General features: G+C 43.1%; 2 protein-coding genes across 38 annotated transcripts in view; both read right to left on the reverse strand.

Moving 5' to 3' along the window:
- The window catches only part of ARHGEF9 (Cdc42 guanine nucleotide exchange factor 9), a 179,393-nt gene that overhangs the window by 100,304 nt on the left and 58,352 nt on the right, over positions 1-20,737 (reverse strand). The gene's annotated exons all lie outside the window — the stretch shown is intronic.
- LOC135969178 (uncharacterized) overlaps positions 1-20,737 on the reverse strand; it is a 122,362-nt gene that overhangs the window by 100,304 nt on the left and 1,321 nt on the right. The gene's annotated exons all lie outside the window — the stretch shown is intronic.

The raw sequence follows: 20,737 nt of genomic DNA on the forward strand, positions 1-20,737 counted from the left end.
TTGACTAGAGTATTATTCTTCAAATAACCAGAGTGTACACTTCTAAATGATAGGTCTAAAACATAAGCTTAATCCATAATGAACAATTTGTATACTCCATCTAAAGTTCTGACTTGAGTTCTAAAAGCAAGCAAACTCTGAGGCAGAACACAGCAATAGAGTAAGCCTCTCTGTCAGGTGGCAGAACAATCTATGGGGCCAAGGAAATTGTTTACATAATATGTACCCAGCTGCCCTATATGCCAGGCAATTGTTGCCAGGATTTATTGCCAGGTGGCTTCTATGGAAGGCCAGTTTTTGCTAAACATCTGTACAGGTGCCCAATGATCACCAGGGAAAGAAACAGAGATAGATGCTAGGTAAGAAAATTCCCACCATGAATATCAAAAACATCCCAAGAGTTGCCTTTTCTTTTCCTCAGGTTTTAACATTTCGCACTTGTTTCCAGTTTCAATGTGGTTGTTGCTATTGCCCATAAGTAAATAATTTCATTTCTTGGCAGAATAATTAATGCACTCAAGTGATAATGACTCTAAATGTGCTGAATGGAAGTATGTAAATATATTTTTTCATGACACAAAATCATCTTTTTCCTAATTTGGGTGTGTGATTTGTGAGTCATCACACATCAGCTTCCTTCAATATCCCATTATACCATACAGTTTTCACTTTAATAAAATGAAAGATCTACTGTTCAGCCACACCTGGCAGACACAAAAGGTAAGCCTATATAGGGGTCAGCCTTGAGCAAGACAGACCACCTGATCTAGAGTTCAATATGAACAGTGGTCATAAGCCAATTCACACTTTCCAGGACCTTTTAGGACATTTTAGCTTGGGAAACCCAGAGAAGCCCCTTAGAGCATGATGCCATCTGGAATATTTTCTCATTGAGGCTAATAACAAAGAACAGCTTCTTCCTGCACTTCTTCCAAAGGAAGTTAAAAGGTGATCTCTGCTCTAATGGTGACCCAACAGATGAGAGAAGGGTTGTTGCTTGCTTTTCTGGACCTTAGCAATAGATGGTAAGAAACCCAAGCCAGTAGCTCAACCAAATGGGCTTAGGAGTTTCTGAAGTGAGACCCAGCTGCTGCCTCAAAGTTCACAATGTTAAGAACTTGGTCTTGTTGAGAGAATGATCCCCTTTAAAGAAAATGCAGCCAAATGGGCCAAGGATTGCACAGATCAGAGAAAGACATGTTTCTAAATGACCAACCTAGATGATGTTGGCTACAGAAGGTTCTATACTACAACAACTCCCAATCTGATAAACATTAGCTTGTATCTCCAAAATGTCTTGGAAACAGGAGTAATTGTCAAGTTATTCTGGGATATTTTGGCCTGACTCAAGCACTTCTGATGCATTATGCCACTGTTTCTTAATGTGAGGTTCACAGACCCCTGCTCAGAACCACCCTAATATTTTTATTAATAACAAACAACCAGGGTGATTCTGAATCACATGCCACATGGAAACCAACTGTCTTAATCTTTCTGGGACTAGAGAGTTTATATTACAGGAATTTCCCCTTACTGCACTGCGCCACTCAGAAGAAACCAGAATCTCTGGAACTCCAACTCTAGGCTTATCCTTCTTGTGTTAGATTCCAGAAAGTCTGAGGAATTATGGTGGCCTGTCCGAGAGGATTTCTCCCAGCCTGCCTTGAGAGACTATATGCTTCTGCTCTGTTCCACCCTCATTCCTGTCCAAACCTTCAGGCACTGAAGCTACCACTAGTTCTAATAGAAAGTCCTAGCAGCATCTCTCTATGCTATAATCTGGAAGCAATTTCCTAGAGCTGTATTAAATCTCCCCAAGGCAACCTCCAATATTCTAAGAGACAAATGGTTAGTAAAAATAATAATAATGGACTTAGCAATGCCCTCTCCAAGAGTTCCTGAGTCAGAACATGCCATCTCAAGCTTGAGGTTACCCTGACCTTCACCCATCTGTTGAGCCAGCTTGGGTCATATACCCAAAATGTTCCTGCCTTGGGAGTCATGCTCGTCTTCTTGGACTTGGTGTGAATGCTGAGCTCCAGCTACCCACTGGAATCTTTTGTTGCCTTACTACCCTGAGATATGGGAGCTGACCAGGACAAGCCTAGGGAATATGCAGGGATGCTCTAAGAGCCACAAATCCCTTAGGCGACCTAAACTCATCTTAGAGTCTGCATCTGGGTTCCTCAATTTCTTCATGTAGTCCCCTTAGGACCAGTCCTGGGAGCTTTAACTTTTCCTGGACTATGACTTGAAGCCAGGCCTTGGAGTTTTCTGGGCAGGGGTGGGCTTCCTTTGTTTCCAGAAGGTAGGAGGAGGGGAACTACATGAAGAATCTGTCCTCCATGCCTCCCACATGCATGGTTCTATACTCAACACCACAGGCAGAGGGTGGGTGGGCAACGCAGAGAGAAAAAGGGAACATCATTTTTTATCCATTTGTCAGATGTCGTGTTAAAGTCTTGTAGAGAAAGGAGAGCGGAAGGTAGGGGGAGGAGCAGGAGAGGAGATAGGTTGGAACTAATGGTCTTAACGTCATTAAATGTAGCCATCTGGTTTACAGTGGCAAGAACAGGAACAACATTTAGTTAGGAGCACTGTGACCTGCTCCTATATCTAGAGATGAAACAGGAAAAATAAATACATTTCAATTAACTGAAACCACCTTCAAGTCTGCTGAGCATGCCCAGCAAGGAAATAGGCTTGCAAAACCTCTAGACCTTGGCATGTTTCCAAAGAGAATGTAAGTATCTCCTAGGGAGTTTTTACAGCCTAGAGACGACATCTACATTTAAACAGCCCATCAAAAAGTGGGAGATAGTTTCCAGTGGTGCAATGATTTCCCTCTGCCTATTGGTTCACTGTGAGAGAAAAGACATCCAGCCAAGGCCAAGGCACCTAGCAATGCCTCTAGTCCATGTCAGAAGCCTTTTATGCTCAGGAATGGAGCATGTTCTCCTAAAAAAGTCTAGCCCAGTCCTGGATGAGGAAGTGGCAGAGGGATTCAGTGAGCAGCCATTGGGTCAGGCCCCAAGGGACTCAAACTGGCTGAGCTGGCTTCCCCTCAGACATTGTAACCAAAGACTTAGCCAGAGGGATACAATGACTAAACCTAGGCTGCCAGAGAGGACAAAATAGAAGCAAAATCATACACACCCTCAAAGCTCAGGAGGGATGGCACTAGGTCTGTGTCTACAGGAAAAGTGGTTGTGCTTGTAACAAAACAATGTCAAGTAGGTTTGTTAAACTTATGTAAGGAAGCATCTGCCAGTCTGGGTTAGGTGAAAGTGGTGGGGGTAGAGAAGGGAAGGAAACCAAGGCAGCTGATAGAGGGACAAAGCATCTAGTAAGGTGTCAGGGCTTGAACTCCTTTTAACTGTCTCAGCTCAAGAGCCCCTTCAAAGGCAGTGGATTCTTATATTCAGAGTTGGTCAGGATTGGAGATTTCCAAGTAATTAGTTAGCACACCTAGTTCAGTCCTCCCTTTCTTACAGGTAAGAAAAATGAGGCTCCAATGAGAAAAGTTTCCTAAGGCATCAAGTTAATTAGCAGCAGAGCTGCCAAGATTAGAAACCAAGCCTATAGTCTTAGAAGAATGGTAGCCAATAGTTTTTGGATCATGTACCTCTAACGTTAAAAACAAAAATACAAACATTTAGCTATTCTTGTCACAAAAAAGTAATTATGTGAAATGACAGATATGCTTCACTATAGTAACCATTTTACTATCTATCTATATTACAACATCATGTTGTAAACCTCAAATATACACAATAAAATTTATTTTTTAAAAAAAACAAGAAACACCTATTCCAATATTTAAATACTAATGCAGTATGTGTTTTATTAAAAAAAACTCCACAAAATAGAAATTAAATAACAATGAGATTAACAATTTAATATATAAAGAACTAATATTTTCTCCCTCACTTTGGAGGTCACTGCTTTCAACATTTTCTGGTGCTTTTCTCTCCCACTGCTCTATAGATATCATCCCTTCAATACTACAACCAGAACCTGCCTTTCCCTCCCTGCTTAGGGTCCCAAACAGGTCTGACACTGAAGATTAAAAGATAAGAACACTTTAGTATGAAGGATGAGTAAAGATACTTCCAGAATCTCCCTCACCACCAGATGTTTTTTGCTAAGGAATCTCAAATTCAAATTCACACTAAAATGCAAATGTCAGTAATAAAAACTGGGATGGGAAGAATGAGCTCCAGGTGTAGCTTGATTCTGGACTTGCTATATGAACTTGGGCAGATTCAGCTCCTCTCCAAGCCAGTTGCATTAAATTATTTCAAATGGAAAGTTGAGGTCATCTTTGATATATGCTGCTGCTTTGCTTCTAAAAACAGGTTTTGACAGGGGTGGGGTAGCCCCCCCCCAAAAAAAATGAAACAAGGACATCAGGAGAGGGATGGGGTGGAATAAAAAAGGTCAGAAGACAAAACCTGAATATTTCAAATTTTTGCCATGGGCTATCCCCCACTCAAAATACAACTCCAGTACAGGGATGGCTTTTGGGTTCCACTGGCAGAAGGAAAAACACTGCCTCTTCCACCCATTCAGACCACTGGGTTCAAGCCACCCAAAGTGTCTATGAAAATATTAAGTAGCACTTCTTCCATCTGTTCAGAACATCACAGTTGCTAAGTTGGCTTCATATTCATGAGCTCAGTAGATCCTGCCAGAAATCCTGGGGATAAGCAGAGTGGGGATGAGTTGTTCCATTTTAAAGGTAAGGAAACTAATTCCTGAAAAAAGGAAGTTACCCAGCTATCCCAGGAGCACAGAGGCCAGGAGAAAACCTAGATCTACTGTGCATGGTCCAGTGAGGTTTTTTTCCTAATAATAAAAAAAAAAAATGGCTAACATTTATTGAATGCTTACTATATGTCAGAGACAAATCTAAGTTTTTACACATAATAACTTGTTTGATCCCTAGTTTAAGATAAGGAAACCAAAGTTCAGAAAAATAATGAAGTAACTATTGAAGTTCATGGAGCCAGAATCCAAACCTGAACCTAGAGAGTTTCATTCTAGAATCAGTGCTCTTAACCTCTATTTTCCACGGCACATCTTCACATCCCCAAAAGGTGAAATTCAATGAAGTATCAAAGAATCTCCAAGGCACAGCAAGGTACAGAACAATATGTGTTGTATATTACCATAAAAAAGAGAAAGAGGAATATATTCATGTTTGTTTATACATCCACATAACATTTTTCTGGAAGGACTCATTGGTGGCCTCTGCAGAGGGCAGGGGGTGGGAGAGAGACTTTCCACTGTGCACTCTCTTGGACCTTTCGAATTTTGAACCATGTGAATATATTTCCTATCCAAAAATAAAAATTTAAAAATGAGATATCTATGGTCAAAAGAGATTAGGAAACTGCATGGCTACTTCTTGGCAAGGCTGAGCCAGCTAATCTTTTCCTATTCACTTCTGGGCTCTCAAATTTGAAGAAAAGTAGTTCCTCTCCCTGTTTTTCCTGAAGCACTGCATTCCCCCCACCCCACTTCCCCGCCCCACTGCTTATCCAATCCCACAGAAGACATCCCTCAAAATGACTACTGTAGTCATTTTGGAGGTTTGAGCAGCAAAAGTGAAGATTTGTACAGATTGGATTAGGCTCCCACAGCTGGTCAGTGAAAGATAGGAAAATAATGCATCAGCAGCAATACAAATGAAGACAGAGACACAAAAGGCCTTTTCCTCCGATGCCTACCCCTCAAGGCCTGAGCTCATCAGATTCTTCCATCTAGGCTCAGAATAGCAAAAACAAGCAAGCTAGAAAGACTCCAGGAAATCTGACTGAACACAAGAATCTGTGGCATACAAAGGAAAATCACACTAAGGGAGAAAAAGCAAGCCCAGATGGGTTTTAATGTCCCCATTGAGGCCAGGTGAAATTCAGCCCAAATGGTCTCCAGAGACACTCCCAGTTTTGGTTCTTGGATTATTTCCATAATCTTATCCCTCAACTGTTAGCACAATCCTCCAGAGATCAAGGCCCTCAAATATATTTCCTTAGATCCCTTTCAGCCGACCCCTTAGGCAGGTCAGAGGTACTAAAAAAAACTGTGAGGAGGTAGGGGTGACCAAGGTGGATTAAGTGCCTCCAAGAATCCTCTTATCGTCTTGAAGTGGCTTAAACCGGCAGAAGGATTGCTCCTCACAACAGCCTAACATCTCCAATTCTTCACTGCTTCCAACATGCAGGAGACAGTGGGACATGAGCTGCTGTGGGAGGGATGAAAAGTAAATCAGTGTGTCTCTCTTGGGCAAGCAGGGAAAGTGCTGGGTAAAGCTGAGCCCCAGAGAGCTGTTTGTCAGAGAAAAATCTAAGTTTTTATATATATTTACTTAAGTAGCCTCTGGCAGCTTCCTTTAGCACTGGAATTCATTGGTGGCAGCCCAGGGCCAGAGTACACTGGGTTGGGAATCTGAAGGCATGGCTTCTAGTACTGAATCCACCACTGCCTAATCCTGTCACCTCAGACTTGTTTCTCCTTTCTCTGAGCCTCAGTATTCCCATTTGTAAAATTGATATAATAATGGCTTAAAAGAACAGTATGGGGAAGGGGTAGAGAAATAAAGTGAAGTTTCTCAATTACCTCCAAACTATGTGTAATTACAACCTAGATGAAATCTTAACAATCCAAAGAGCAGGAATACAAGTTCAACATTTTACAAGACACTTTTCACATCCTATGTCACAATGAAGTCTTGCGCTTAAAACTCCTATGAGAGACTACAGTTAAGCCCATTCCACAGACCAGAAAACTGAGGGTCAGGAGAACTTTGCCCACAATATCCGCAGCAAGGGGAAACTTGAACTACATAGTGCCTGACCTTCTCCCTCTCAGTAAACCAGATAAAATGGCCATGAGCACAAACACAAACAGTATTCTCTTAGAGCCAGAGCTGGCACTCTAGGCTGCCTCCTCTGGAAGGTGGCAGGTACAGGTGACCTGGCCTTGCTTTCTAATTTAGGAAGAAATCCCTGCTCCTGATGCCTCCCCTTTTCTCATTACCTAAGAGATTCCTAAGGAACCAAAGCTACATGACCACCTAAATGTTGCAAATCTGTTTTTTTTTCCCAGAATGACTGACCTGGCATTGAAAATCATCTGTAGAGGTGGGGGTAATCTCAGCATAGCTTTAACCAGCCTGACTCCATGAGGGTGTCTTCTCTTGGCTCCTTTTTGTGGCCTTTTCTGTCTACAGCTACTTCAATAGGAGTCAGGTCCAACTGTTGGCAGTAATTGAATCCAGTTTAGGGACAATGATGATGCAGCTTTATGCATGGAGAAAAGTGTATCTTCAAAACATCTTCTCAACTCTTAGCCTAGCTGAGCCTTTCCATCATCTAAGGGCAATACTGGATGTTTTATAAATAAAACAAGTAAGACTCAGACAGCAGAGGGGAACGTGACTGAGACACACTGTAAGAGGCAGAGCAGCAACTGAAACTCATGTTTCTTGACCTCAAAGCCAAAGCTGAGAAATGGGCATGAGGCTGTTATAATTAATAGTAACCCAACTGAGGCTCTGAGGATGCTGCTCCCAGGCAAGCCTGGTATTCCCCAGCTACCTGTCTCCGTGCTTCCCACCCTTCCCTAAGACCCAATCTAGGGCCCTGTCTTTCCAGCTTCAGCCTTTGGTACCAAGGACCACAAAGGCTTCCCCAGGACACCATGACCTGGTTTCCAGCTTGAGGAACTCTAAAAATAGCAGGTCTTCATTAGTGGGGCCAGATGGCCCAAGATGCTGTGCCTAGGGGCTAGGTTGTGGTCATTAAGGATGTGGCTGGTCTCAGGCCACCACTAACCCAGGAGAGGGTGGGCCACTGCCCAAAGGCATCTCCTGCTTATGCATCCTACCACTTCCGCTCACATGCTAACAACCACAATTTAGATATATTTACTCTAGTCCAGGTTGTTATTTCATTCCCAAGAAAGATGAACTTTAATATTCAGTGACTTTAGGCCTTCTGGGACATTGCTTCATAACCATATCACTCCACAGTGGTTTGTAAGTGAACTGGGGGATGAAGGAGTAGGCTCAAGCTTTCTGCATTGATCAGTCCCAATTTGCGTTTTCCATTCTTCTGCATCTGCCTATTAACTCACATCTGAGGGCTCTGCTCTGAACCCTGTTTACCTTACAGAGACTGCTACAAAACATGCCATCTTGAACATCCATTTTATTACTGAGCTTTCTGCCCTCTCAAGTCTAATTTCAAGGTCAAAGGAGAGCCAGAGCAAACTTATGGAGGCCCACCAGCTGGGACCAGTACCCTGTCATGCCCACTTAGAAGAAAGTGACAGCTGGCTGGCCCTAAGGGAAGGACGTGTTCTGCGTCAAAATGTGTCCCACAGGGCTGTGTGGAGCATGTGGATATGTCCCATAGGTGTGTTCAAGTGTGACTCAACACTCAAGTGTGGAGTGTTGTTTGCCCAAGTATGTCTTTAGGAGTGTGTATCTCAGGTACGGAAGTGCATGTCCTGGGTAAGAGTATATCTGAGAGTGCATCTCAGCATGCCCCATATATATGTGGGTGCACAATTGTGCCTTATATGCATCCATGTGCATTCACACATGCAGATGTGCACAAGCATCCCTCGTGTGTGTTCCTGTGTGTGTATCCTGCCTGTGCTGAGAATGTGCAAGTGTGAATATTCCTCCCATGTTTAAACGAATGTGTGTTCCAAGTGTGTTAATGTGAAAATATGCTCCAGCTGTGTGTCCCATGTGTGTCCCAAATACAGCCTATGTGTCTGAGTATGTGTAAGTGTGCATCGCATATGATCTATCATGTATGTGTATGTGAAGGTACGGGCATAGAGCATGGATAGACAGCAAAGCTGAATCAATTTTCTTCCCCATCAATTTGTTTCTAACAGCTTTCCTTCAAGTCTGGGTCAATCTGCTCTTAAGCAGCACAAAAGACCTGGGTTCAAATTTCATCTCTGTCACTTCCTGAATGTGGTAATCACAGGTGCTTTTCCCAGGAGGCTTAGCCACCCTTCATTCATCTAAAGAGCCTCATAAATGTAAGGTAAATTAGCCAATGGCTGAATAGAGAGAATGGGTGAAGATCGAGGACAAATTCTGAGACTTTGGGCAAGTTCCTGTCTCTCCTTAGACCTCAGTTTCCCCAGCAGCACACTGAAGGAACGAGCTCAATGCATGGGTTCCTCTCACCGTTACCCAGTCACTTATCAGCTAAAGTACTATGGACAAACTCTTCTCCCTCCTCCCAACACCACAAAGAACCAGTGTGTAGATATGTGCATGTGGATTAGCACCTGCAGATGTCTCATCCCAGCTAGGCTCTCTCTAACCCTCAGCAAGCTATTGGTTGTCTCCCTATTTCTGTCATTCCACACTCATTTTCCCAGTGGCCTGAACCAACTGGAGTAAAAGCAATGGCATACAATCTCCACCAAAGCCCAGGCAAAATGACATGTATTTTATCCAAATCACTCTTCTCCATCCTTTGTGATGACCATAGACACTGGTAATGGTAAAGAGCCAGCTTTTAGGATCAAGGCCCAGTCTTTAAGAACACGGCCAGATAAACCCACAAAAACATCCAAACTAAGTAGGTCACAAAAGACTGCAGAATCTGGGGCCACTTTTCTTCATTTTGAAAGGCCTTTCATGTATCCCTGGACAATATGATATCCAGATGAATTTATTGTAGATCCAGTGGATGCACCAAAGTACCAATTAATGGTTCAATGCCAACCTATCCAGTTATCCAGTTGCATCTGCCTACTTCTTTCTTCTATCTTGATTAACTTTTGTAAAAATGCTTAGAGCCAGGTGTGGTGGCTCACTCCTATAATCCCAGCATTTTGGGAGGCTGAGGTGGGTGGATCACTTGAGGTCAGGAATTTGAGACTAGCCTGGCCAACATGGCAAAACCCCGTCTCTACTAGAAACACAAAAATTAGCTGGACTTGGTGGCATGCAGGAGAATTGCTTGAACCTGGGAGGCGGAAGTTGCAGTGAGCTGAGATTCCACCAGTGCACTCCAGCCTGGGTGACAGAGCAAGACTCCGTCTCAAAAAATAAACAAATAAACAAAAAACAACAACAAAATACTTAGAAGCAAACTACAGAAGGATTCTTAATAAATGGCTTGCCTAGAGACACTTGGTACTGGTGAGTTGGTAATATCTAACTCCATATGCTATGTTCTTCCTAGCACACCACTGACTTTACGATACAGTACTGACCCAAGTCAATCAAAGCAATTCTCTGAGCTTCAATTTCCTTAGCCATAAAATTGGGAAAATAATCTTGGCTTTGGCCACCTCATAGTGTAATGGAGAAAACAACATGTGTCAGGAGCAGAAGACTATATAATAGTCTTTATCTTCTTGTCCTGTCCCCAGATCAGTGAGATGTTTCCAAACAAAATAATGCAAGTATAAGTGAAGATAATGCAAATATAAGTTGATTTGTTCTACACAGCTCATTGGGCAAGAACCTGCAATTTCTAAAGCAATTTTTGATCATATCATGAAAACTCAATAATCCACACAAATTCTAGCCAAGGATCTAGAGGACAGAATTGTTTTTTAATTGCCATGTCCCTAAGTGTTTTATGGCTTGATGGACTTAAGAAGGTGCTAAATAAAAACACAATTCATTTTGGTTTTCTTCCAAGTCCCTCTTTTAACTTTGCAGGAGATGAGGAGAGAGAAAGTTAGTCTGCTATTCATAGCAACACGTATGTGACTGCATGGGAAATGGAGCTTGGGATAAATAAAAGAAAGCTTATTTAAAAACAACAACAACAACAAAAATCAAAAAACAAAACAGTTTTCCACCAAGCACCCAAGACATGGGTCAGGTCACAGGGCCTTTCTTCTTCCAAGGGAGAGAAGTAAAAAGAGTCCTCCAAAAATGACAGAGAGAAATGAGGGACAGAAACAATGGGATTTGTTCAAGATCACACAGCAACTGACTTCACATTTGTACCTCCATTTTACTCATGTGTACATCTTTCATTCAACCAAACCTTTATAGAGGGCTTACTGAGTGTCAGGCCTCCACTGGGACAGTCATCCACAGATAATTTCTGCCTGAACTGAAAAATAACAAACTCCTAGTTCTGTGACACTTTGCTTTCCATCACACCACACAGGTTTCCCCAAACAACCCTTGAAAGACCACAGTGGCTTGCACATCTTGTAGGTCCAGGAATTCACATCCTTGCCAGGCAATGTTCTAATTCCAGCACTACTATAAATGTACCACATTTCCTTGGGCAAGTCCTTTTCTTCTCTAGGCCTAGTTCCCCAGCTTCCACAATGAGGAGATTAGAATCAGGACAGCTCCAGCACCTCTTTTTCTAGAAAATATAGCTAGCTGCCTGCAGTGACTTTAAGTGGCACTATAATTTCCAGAGCTGAAGCCCAGAAGGCCAGGCTGGAAGCAGCTATGTAACAGTAAGTCTTTGAACATTCTTTTTCTCACCTGTGAAATGGAGATAATCTCAGCTCTACCAACTTCATAGGGCCACAGAGAAAATCAAGTGAGATGATGTACAAAACCCACTGAAAAGCCTAAGACTGTTCAAGGGGAGTAGTCAAGAACCAAGTGAATATCCACTAGCCCCAGTTGCTTTCCTCTTAATCCAAGTAGAGTGTAAGTCTTCCCATGCAGTTCAGTCTAAATTTACAAGACATGCACCTCAGCTGGTTGCATGCTCCAAAGGAAATTAATAAATCCCTCCACTCCCTTTGGGTCCTAAGCACAAAGCAGTCTCATCATTTTGCTTTTTTCTGCCTCCTGCCACGCAGGGCTTATCAGAGCCCCTCCTAGAGATGCCTAGCTCCTCCTCTGCCTCTATCCCAATGCCAAGGCACCTACTGCCCAGCCTTCTTGCCATCCTGCACAATTCACAGAGGGAGGAGGGAGAGAGTAGGTGGAGGAGAGGCTGTGGGAGGTTCAGCTAAAAGTAGCTACTGCCTTTAGGCACCACACTCTGAGGGGGTGGGGGGTGGGCTCTTAGTACATCCTTCCTGTAGCCAGCTGGGCACGGAGGTGCATGGCTTTCCTTTCTCTAATGAAGGCAGGCAGGTGGAGAAATCAGCTGCCAAAGCCATTCCCAGAGCTGGCTATGGATGTGCAGTGCCGGCCTCCTCTGGGCCCTGAGGGTACATGGCCACTCACAGGGCTGCATCTACTGCTCTCTGCCTCAGGAGAGCTAATGTGGCCTTCAGGAGACTCTGTGTTCCCCTCACCCCCATCCCACTCCCTGGAACTTCAAGGACTACTAACAGGCCTGCTCCCCCTCCAGGAGGTTATATAATGCTCTTGTTCTCCCAGCCTCTTGTCAGCTTGCCTTCTCCAACCAAACCTGAAAGAGCATTCAGGTCTCTGATCCAGCCAAAGGAGCATACAGCCAGAAACCTATAGGGCAGGTAGCAAGTTACAGCAGGCAAGAGCCCTATTTAAAGAATCAGAATCCCAGAACCATCACTGCAACTTTGGACACGTCCCTTTCCCCTCCTGTGCCTTAGTTTTCTCACTTGTAAAAAAAGGAGTGGGGGCAGTGTGTTGTACTAGGCACTTTAATATCTGCCCCTATGTGATTCTCTGTAAATCCTGGCCACTTAAATGAAATACCCACCCCCATCACACAACACCATCCAAGGGTTCCCTATCTCCCCAAGCACTATGGCTGGACTTGGCAGAGCCATCTCCACTCTTCTAATTCCAGTTCCTCTAGTGACCAAAATCTGCATAGGCAAGATGATTGCCTGGAACTTTAGACTCTGTCCTCCATACCTGCCCCATGCCCATTTCAACCAGACAAGCTGTGCTTTTTCCTGTTTTATATAGAAGCTTCTGGCTAACATTCCATTTGAGAACATGGCTCTTTTACTGAAACCACTCTCACTTTAGTGACATGGAAACTGAGACCTAGGTGGGAAGGGCCTTGATCAAGATCTGGCAGCAAGGTAGGTACAGAGCCAGGGCTTAATCCTAGGGCTCCTGAGGCCTTTTCTTTTTTCTCCTACTGCATGTCTGCCTTCCATATGCTATCCTTCTGCCATGCATGTACAACTTTCCTTCTTCTCTGCTACCAACACTCAAACTTGGCGCTCAAAGATCAATGCCCAATTCCCATCAGGGGCCTGGAACTAGCACATAAGAGTGATAAGGGCAAGAGAAAAACTGGCCTGAACACATCCCTCTCTAAACCTTTTTCCTTCCTCCACATTGCCCCTTTTTGCTCCTTTCTTCAAAGCTTCCTCCTGAATACTGCTCTATGTCAGTAAAACCCCTTTAATTCTCAGAGTTATGACTGCATCCTGACCACAGAGTCCACTATGCGGGCTATACCAGAAGCACTGCAGGATGTGGTATCAAGACGCCTTAGAACTACCACTACCACTAGTCACTACCACTACCTGTGTGACATTGAGTAAGCTGCTTAATCTCTATGAGCCTCACTTTCTTAACTAATTTTAGGTTTGAGGAAGAAGCCCGTGAAATAAATAGGAAACCTCATTTGTTGAAATTCTTATTAATAGAAGTAGTATTATTAACCAAGTGAATGGCTACTTAAAGTACTGCAGGAAGGGGCTCTGAGCTGTCAAAGCAATCCATCTTTTTCAGACCTATGAGACTGGTTCTATATCTATGAGAGGCAATTCTCAATTATCCATATGAGATATTTCTTTAATAAACAGAATAACAAACTGGCACACCCTTGCTACTCAATTCACTGTACCACTTCCTTCCCTGTTTGGCAGCCAGTGCGCGTTCATACAGTCTCCTTTCCTGCTTGGCAGCCAGTGTGTGCTCAAAGAATACAACCTAGGTTCACTTGTTCTAAAAGAAACCTAAGCCAAGTATAATTAAAAAGGCAAAACTGCTATCCTTAAAACCATCCTGTGTATTCTAAACCTGCTAAAATGGATCTCTGGATTACCTACTAGATTTAAATAATATCCGTACTCGTGTTGATCACAAAATAAGCACATATTGTTGGAGCTAGAAGAAATCTTTGAAGTCATCAAATTCACCCATCCTTATTTTGCTGATGAAGAAAACCAAATTTCAGAGGAGAGAAGTAATTTGCCTGAGGTCACTAGTAAATGAGCAGAATCTTCCCCATCATGATAGCAAATGTGTAGGAACTGAATTTTTTTTATTCCTGAAGGGTTCAAACCATCTCACAGCTGATTATTTTAAATACAATTAGGTCTCCAGACTACTCATTCCCTAGGGTTGATTCCTCCTTTTTAGAGTGAGCACAAGCCCCTGGAACTTATCAAGGCCCCCACAGTCCTAGAATAAAATCTCACCATCTGTGAAGCTTGCCTAGTCACATGTGTGATAAGTCAGACAGACTGAGCTAACATTTCCTATGAAGCATTCCATAGCAGTCATTCTCACCCCTGGCTGAACATTCCCATCACCTCAGAGAACTTTTAGAAAAATATTGATGCCAGGAAGCCACTACGACCAACTCAATCAGATCTCTCCCAAAGATTCTAGGAATTGTTGTTACTCTTAATATTCCAGGTGATTCCAACGTGCAGCCAGTGCTGAGAACCACTGGGTTAATGGAAACAAGTAAAACAACAAGAGAAACATACACAAAGAGTTTCCGGAACTCTTTGAGCACAAAATATATTCTGTTTTAAAGCTAAACCCATTATGTCCTGCTTTTTCAAAGAGGAGAAAGTAATACACAGAAACTACAGTTGTAGTACTGACCCTCCGCCAAATTCTGAACCCAGTTTAGAAACATTCGCTTTGTAGGCACAGAAAGAAAACAAGAAGCTCTGGAGCCCACAACCAGATTTACCATGAGTAAGAGGCCAAGTAACTTATACTCCCTTTTCTGATGGGGCTATCAGTTTGGCAGATGCTTGCTAAGAACCTAGCATATCTTGATGCCCACAAAGCATACAACAAATCTATCATGCTATATTATTCACATTAACACCTTGGTAGGATAAATGCTAGCACAGCCAGGTGCAGTCTGCACTGGTTACATACAAAAATTAACATGTCCCAACTCCAAGAGGGGCTCTGGTGAGGTGACAGAAGAGCTAGCATTAATCATATCATAGTAAACATTTCTTTGAATCAACAATTCAAATGACATTTATTCAGTGTTCAAATAATGCAATGCTAGAAGAGGCTGCTAACCTGTTGTGTGACATGAAGAAAAAAAATAAAAACCTCCCAAAGGCTAGAACAATAGTCCAACCAAACAAAATAGAGTTTAAATGATGCAGTGCTAGAAGGGACTGCTAATTTGTAGCACAGCATGAAGAAAAAAGTTTAAAATCCACAGAAAGCTAGAATAATGGACCAACATATTAAGACAAAATGTAGCAAATTTGGTTCAAAAAACCCTAAAGTGGCCAACTTCACAAGAGAGTAGAGGACTGGACTAGACAGGAAACGGTTTGGACCTACATGCTCAAAGGCTGAGTCTTAACCCTGGCTGCACATTTGAATCACCTTGGGGAATTTTAAATTAAAAAATAAATAAATAAAGCTCCCTGGGATCTAGTCCATGAAAATTAAATCAGAATCTCTCAGATAGGGGGCCTGGCATGGGTATTTAAAAAAAAGCTTCCCAAGTGATCTGAATGTTCAGTGAGGGTTGAGAATCAGTAGAAGGCTGCATTATTAGACATTTCACAGACAAAACAAAGTTCTTTTGCACTTGATCTCAGTCAGGTGGCACCTAGAGTAGCATGAACAGTTCTGGGCAGCACATTTTTAAAGAAATATAGAAAAATAAGTGTGCTTCAAAGAGAAGAACAATTGTATGAAAACTACAGTTCCTTCAAAACATTCTGTATTTTAGACTTCAGCAATTCACACTGGCCTTTCACCTTGAAGATCCCAAATAGTGAGTTTTCATAAAACTAAATAGAACTCATTAATGTATATTCAAGACAAAAAAGGCATTTTATTGAATGAAAATTCTGAGCAAAAGTGCTATACAAATGAAAGTTATTTAAAAGCATTAAAAACGTGAGTAGCTGAGGAAGCTAGTATGACTTCAGGGATGACTCCCAAATCTCCCTCCCTGCTTCCTTCCCTTTCCCTTTTCCTTTCCCTTTTCCTTCCCTTCCCTCCCTCCCTCCCTCCTTTCTTCCTTCTTTCCTTTCTTTTTTTGTGATGGAGTCTCACTCTGTCACTCAGGCTGGAGTGCAGTGGCACAATCTTGGCTCACTGCATCCTCCACCTCCTGGGTTCCAGCCATTCTCCTGCCTCAGCTTCCCGAGTGGCTGGGACTACAGGCGCGTGCCACCATGCCCGGCTAATTTTTGTATTTTTAGTAGAGACAGGGTTTCACCATGTTGGCCAGGCTGGTCTCGAAATCCTCACCTCAGGTGATCCACCCGCCTCAGCCTCCCAAAGTGCTGGGATTACAGGCGTGAACCATTGCGTCAGGCCCTCCCTCCCCACATTCAACATCACACTACCTAGGAATGACCAACTCTGACTCTCCTCTCTGTTTGAAAGGCAGACCCACTCCCATCCCAACAATCTTGCTGACCCTTACTTTCCTCATCTGTAAAACTGGGAATAACAATCATCTCTACCCACTTCACAAGGGTGATGTGATGCTCAAGTTAGAAAGGGTGTGAAATTCCTGCGTAAACTCTATAGGCCCATGCGCTGATAAGGAGTTATTAGTATTGTCATTACTGGACTGCTTCCTGAGGCTTCTCTCCCCTCTAGGTTCTTCCCCTTCTAGTTTTTCCTCTTTGTACTTTGGTGCTAGAGCAAAGTACAATAAACTAAATACTCTACAGAGCTAGATCCACCTAAGACAGAAGGAGACACTCTGGGCAGATACTGGAGAAGCTAAACTTTCATCAAGGATTCTTGGAAAGCCAGAGACTTGGTTGGCCTAGAACAAGTTGCAGAGCTGGAAATAAGAGCTAGAGAGTCCAAGATTCCCCTCCTCCATTCCATTTCTTGGGGCAAAGCCACTGGAGCTAGATCCAGATGCCTTGTAGGAGGTCTTCTGAGGAGGCAGTTATTTTGGGAGAAAAGGCTCAATTCTTACATCCCTGCCCAGAGCAAGCACTCTGCAGGCCAAGGGACCAGAGGCTGAGATGGCAGACAAAGGTTAAAGAGGAAGACATGCTTTGTTACCATCCCTCAAACCATCAGACTGTGACCTCTGGCTGCTCTCAATCTGGGCCTTACCTCAAGGGCAGAAGAGCATCTCACCTACAGCCTTGTTAGAATCTTTCAGCTCCCTAGTAGCTGAATCACACACACACACACACACACACACACACCGGTGGGTAAGAGTCTCTGAGCCAGGGTCCAAGCCCTGTTCACCAGCTCCATTATCAAACTTGCTCTTTCAACTTGTCCAGCCTCCCCCGTCAGAAACTACTACACCAAAACCACAGAAAGAAAAATTCCCAAATTCTATAAAGCTAGGCTGATCAGGATTCCCCAAGCCACAGACAAAATTGGGGCACACTGCACAAGCACACTGCAGGTTCTGACAGATGGAGGCTGTCTCAATGGAAGAATGCTGTTCAGTTTGTTCCCACCAAGATATCACTTCACCCCCTCCCTGATGCAGCCAAAAGTCAGGGTGAAAAAATTTGTTTTTTCAGGGCCTGCAGAGCTTCTGGCACTAAAGCTAGGCAGTGAAATGGCACAGTTAATCTTAAGGAGATGGGACTGACTAGAAAGGAATTTGAACCCAGGAGTTTTCGAATAAACAATCTCATAGCTGGATGAGGCTAGGCTGTATATGTCTGCTGTGGACATGTTTCCGAGGCATTTGCGGGAAATGGGGATTCTGTTCTTTCTTTGTTCCCTCCCCAAAAGCATCTCTCCAAGTCCCGCTAGGCTCTAGCCCTCTTTCTCTAGAGTCACTGGTGCCTGGGCCTTTAAAGGGTGGGCTCTGGAGCCCAGTGGGTGCTCAGTGATACAGGGGTTGCTAGGATACTAGTAGAGGGCATTTTCTTTAATTCTTTGATGAGGATCCGGGAGCCAAAATCCCTAAGCTGGGATTTTGTCCCTCCTACATAGCAAAAGCTTATCCTCTACTCAAAGGGGCCAGAGAGGAGGGAATGGAATGGAGGAGCTTTAGTGGGAAAAGTTGGGACAAATCAGAGAGGAAAAGTCCTCTTGTCTTTTTTACTTCTCACCCATTTACAGTGGGGAGGTGGGAGGAGGAGGTGGTGTCAGGGGTGGGAAGAAAGGGAGAAGGAGAAAGATTAAGAGAGAAGGCAGAGGAGGAAGGAAAAAAGAAGACAAGTCAAAATGCATAGGGTTCCACTTCTCTGGGCTGCATTTCTCATTTTCTCCCACTCTTTTTTTGCTAGAGAAAAATGTCCTCACAAGTCTGAAGGAGAAATGCCAAACCTTTAGGATTCACACAAGTAAAAAGTCACACTGCTACCTTTTGTTCTCTACTCTCAAATTCCCTTCTGGTTGCTAGATGGTGGCCTGCCATCTGGCTAGCAACATCCCTTTATTTGCCTGGAGACAATTTTAAAAGCGCTAACCCATTTCAACAGCTAAATTACTAATGGAAGGGCTCATTCAAGACAACTCCTTAGCCTGAGGGGTTTTAGGTGGTGAAAAGAGGACTGGCATGGGTGATACCCATCCATCCCAGCATTTGTGAAATCCTTATAGGTCCTAGAACAAGGAGGCCATTCAGAACTGTGGAACTCAATACCGTCTTTCCTCATTCCTACCACCACACCCCGCATCCACACTCAGGAGTGTGCTCCCCCACACACCCCACCATGAACATACTGCCACACACCCTACACACATACATTCCCAGAGGCTTTCTGCCAAAGGTCTGTCAGGCTCACAGAGGATAAGGTATTTCATGACACTACTTAAGTCATAAACCGAGATCAAAGACTAGTCTCAGAGACCCCTGCTCCCCTTGGGGGGAAAAAAGTCAAAAAGCTTTCCCTTATTGCCTTATTGTTGTCCCAGTTTCCTTCCCAAATAACTAGGCAAAAAAAATCCCTTAGCTTAAACTTGTTATCCAGGCTCTACTACCAGATATCCTTCCCCTCCTCCCATCACCCTTTGATTAACATTTTGTTTTCCTTTTCACCTGTCTTTCCAGTTCATCTCCCCCCACGCCCACTGACTTCAAGTGTCTAGGGGTCATAAAATCATAAAATGCAAGAACTTGGAGGTCACCTAGTGGAAGCATCCAAAAATGCCAATGTTACTGGGAATCTCAAACCCACCGAGGAGGAAAAAAAGTGCCCAAGGTCAAACAGCTGCTGAATGGAAAAAACAAAAAACAAAACAAAAAAAAAACAGGTCTGCAGCTGCCCAGCAAAGAGCCATTCCCCACTCTCCAACACTGTATCAAAACAAAGTGCCCAGACAAGATATAAGCTTACTTCAAATAATACACTGAAGCTAAGGGGGAAAAAAAAAAGAAAACTCACTAAATTATCTTTGCAAAGAAATAGGTTCTCAGTTCCATCCAGGGGGTCTCCACAAACGGATCAAAGAGTAATTAATAAGAATCATTGCCAGCAAACTTCCCAGATCATGTTTACACCATGGTACTAATCTCATAAAAACCTCAGCTTCTCACCCACACCAAGTCAAGGATAGCATGCTTTGAGGCCCCAAACCCCCTCTGACGCCATTAAATAATACTTTCTGGGTCCTGTGGCCAAGACAATTTCAAAGGCCCTCTTCACAGCCCCTCTCCTTTCAGAATCATTTCCAAAGAGACTGGAAAACCGGACATGGAACTTGACAGCATAATGACAGCAGATTTGCACATCAGACATGAACAGCCACCCACATGGGTGGAGGGGGAGCATGTATGTAGATGTGTATGTGCCCTGATTCACTGCTATAATACATGAGCCATAAATGGCATTATTTCAAGCCAGGTAAGCAATGGAATGGGGAAGGCCGGCCTACATTAACAGGGGAGAAAAAAAAAAAAACGCAAAAAAACAAGTGTTATACAGACTAGCATCGCAGACATCTCTTTTCCTGGCTCTGCCAAGAGCTTTCTCAGAGGAAACAGAAATATAAAAATAATAGCAATCGCAATAATAACAGAAACCACCACTACCAACTGATACAGACAAGCAGTCATATCTCAAACTGAAATGTCGCTTCCAGCTCATGTTTTCCATGCTCTCATCCCTTTCCATCTAGACATTTTTGGTTTTTGGTGATCAAATTTAGCACCAAAATTTGGTAACTCTTAATTTAGCACATTACAGACTTTCAGTTTGTTATGGGACTGTTTCAATTACAGAGACCTCTGATCTTAAAGTAACAAACAAGGGAGCAAACAATAACATCACCACTTTCTCATCAACCTTATCAAGTTATATTTAAAATGTAGTTCAAGAACATCATTGCAAACGAGATTACCCCAAAGGAGCCATATCCAAATACTATTATTCCCAAGGTGAATAAAGAGCTGGGTTCGTGTGTGTGTGTGTGTTTGATGAGACAGACAAAATCCCCAAACTCAAATCCAAGGCTACAATCTTTGGGAAAGGGAGCCCAAATAGCTCCTGTCAAAGTCCTCTCTTGCCAGTTCAAAAAATCAGAGAATGCTTTTACATACTATTTCATGATTCCAAAGACACTAACATTTTAAATATCTTAAAGCTTTAAGGTTCAAGAAGTGTTTTAAATGTGGCTTCTTTCAAAATTGAACCCTGGAGAGCAAATTGAGATTCA

The sequence above is a fragment of the Macaca fascicularis genome, chromosome X (assembly GCF_037993035.2).
Source record: "Macaca fascicularis isolate 582-1 chromosome X, T2T-MFA8v1.1".
Lineage (NCBI taxonomy): Eukaryota > Metazoa > Chordata > Mammalia > Primates > Cercopithecidae > Macaca > Macaca fascicularis.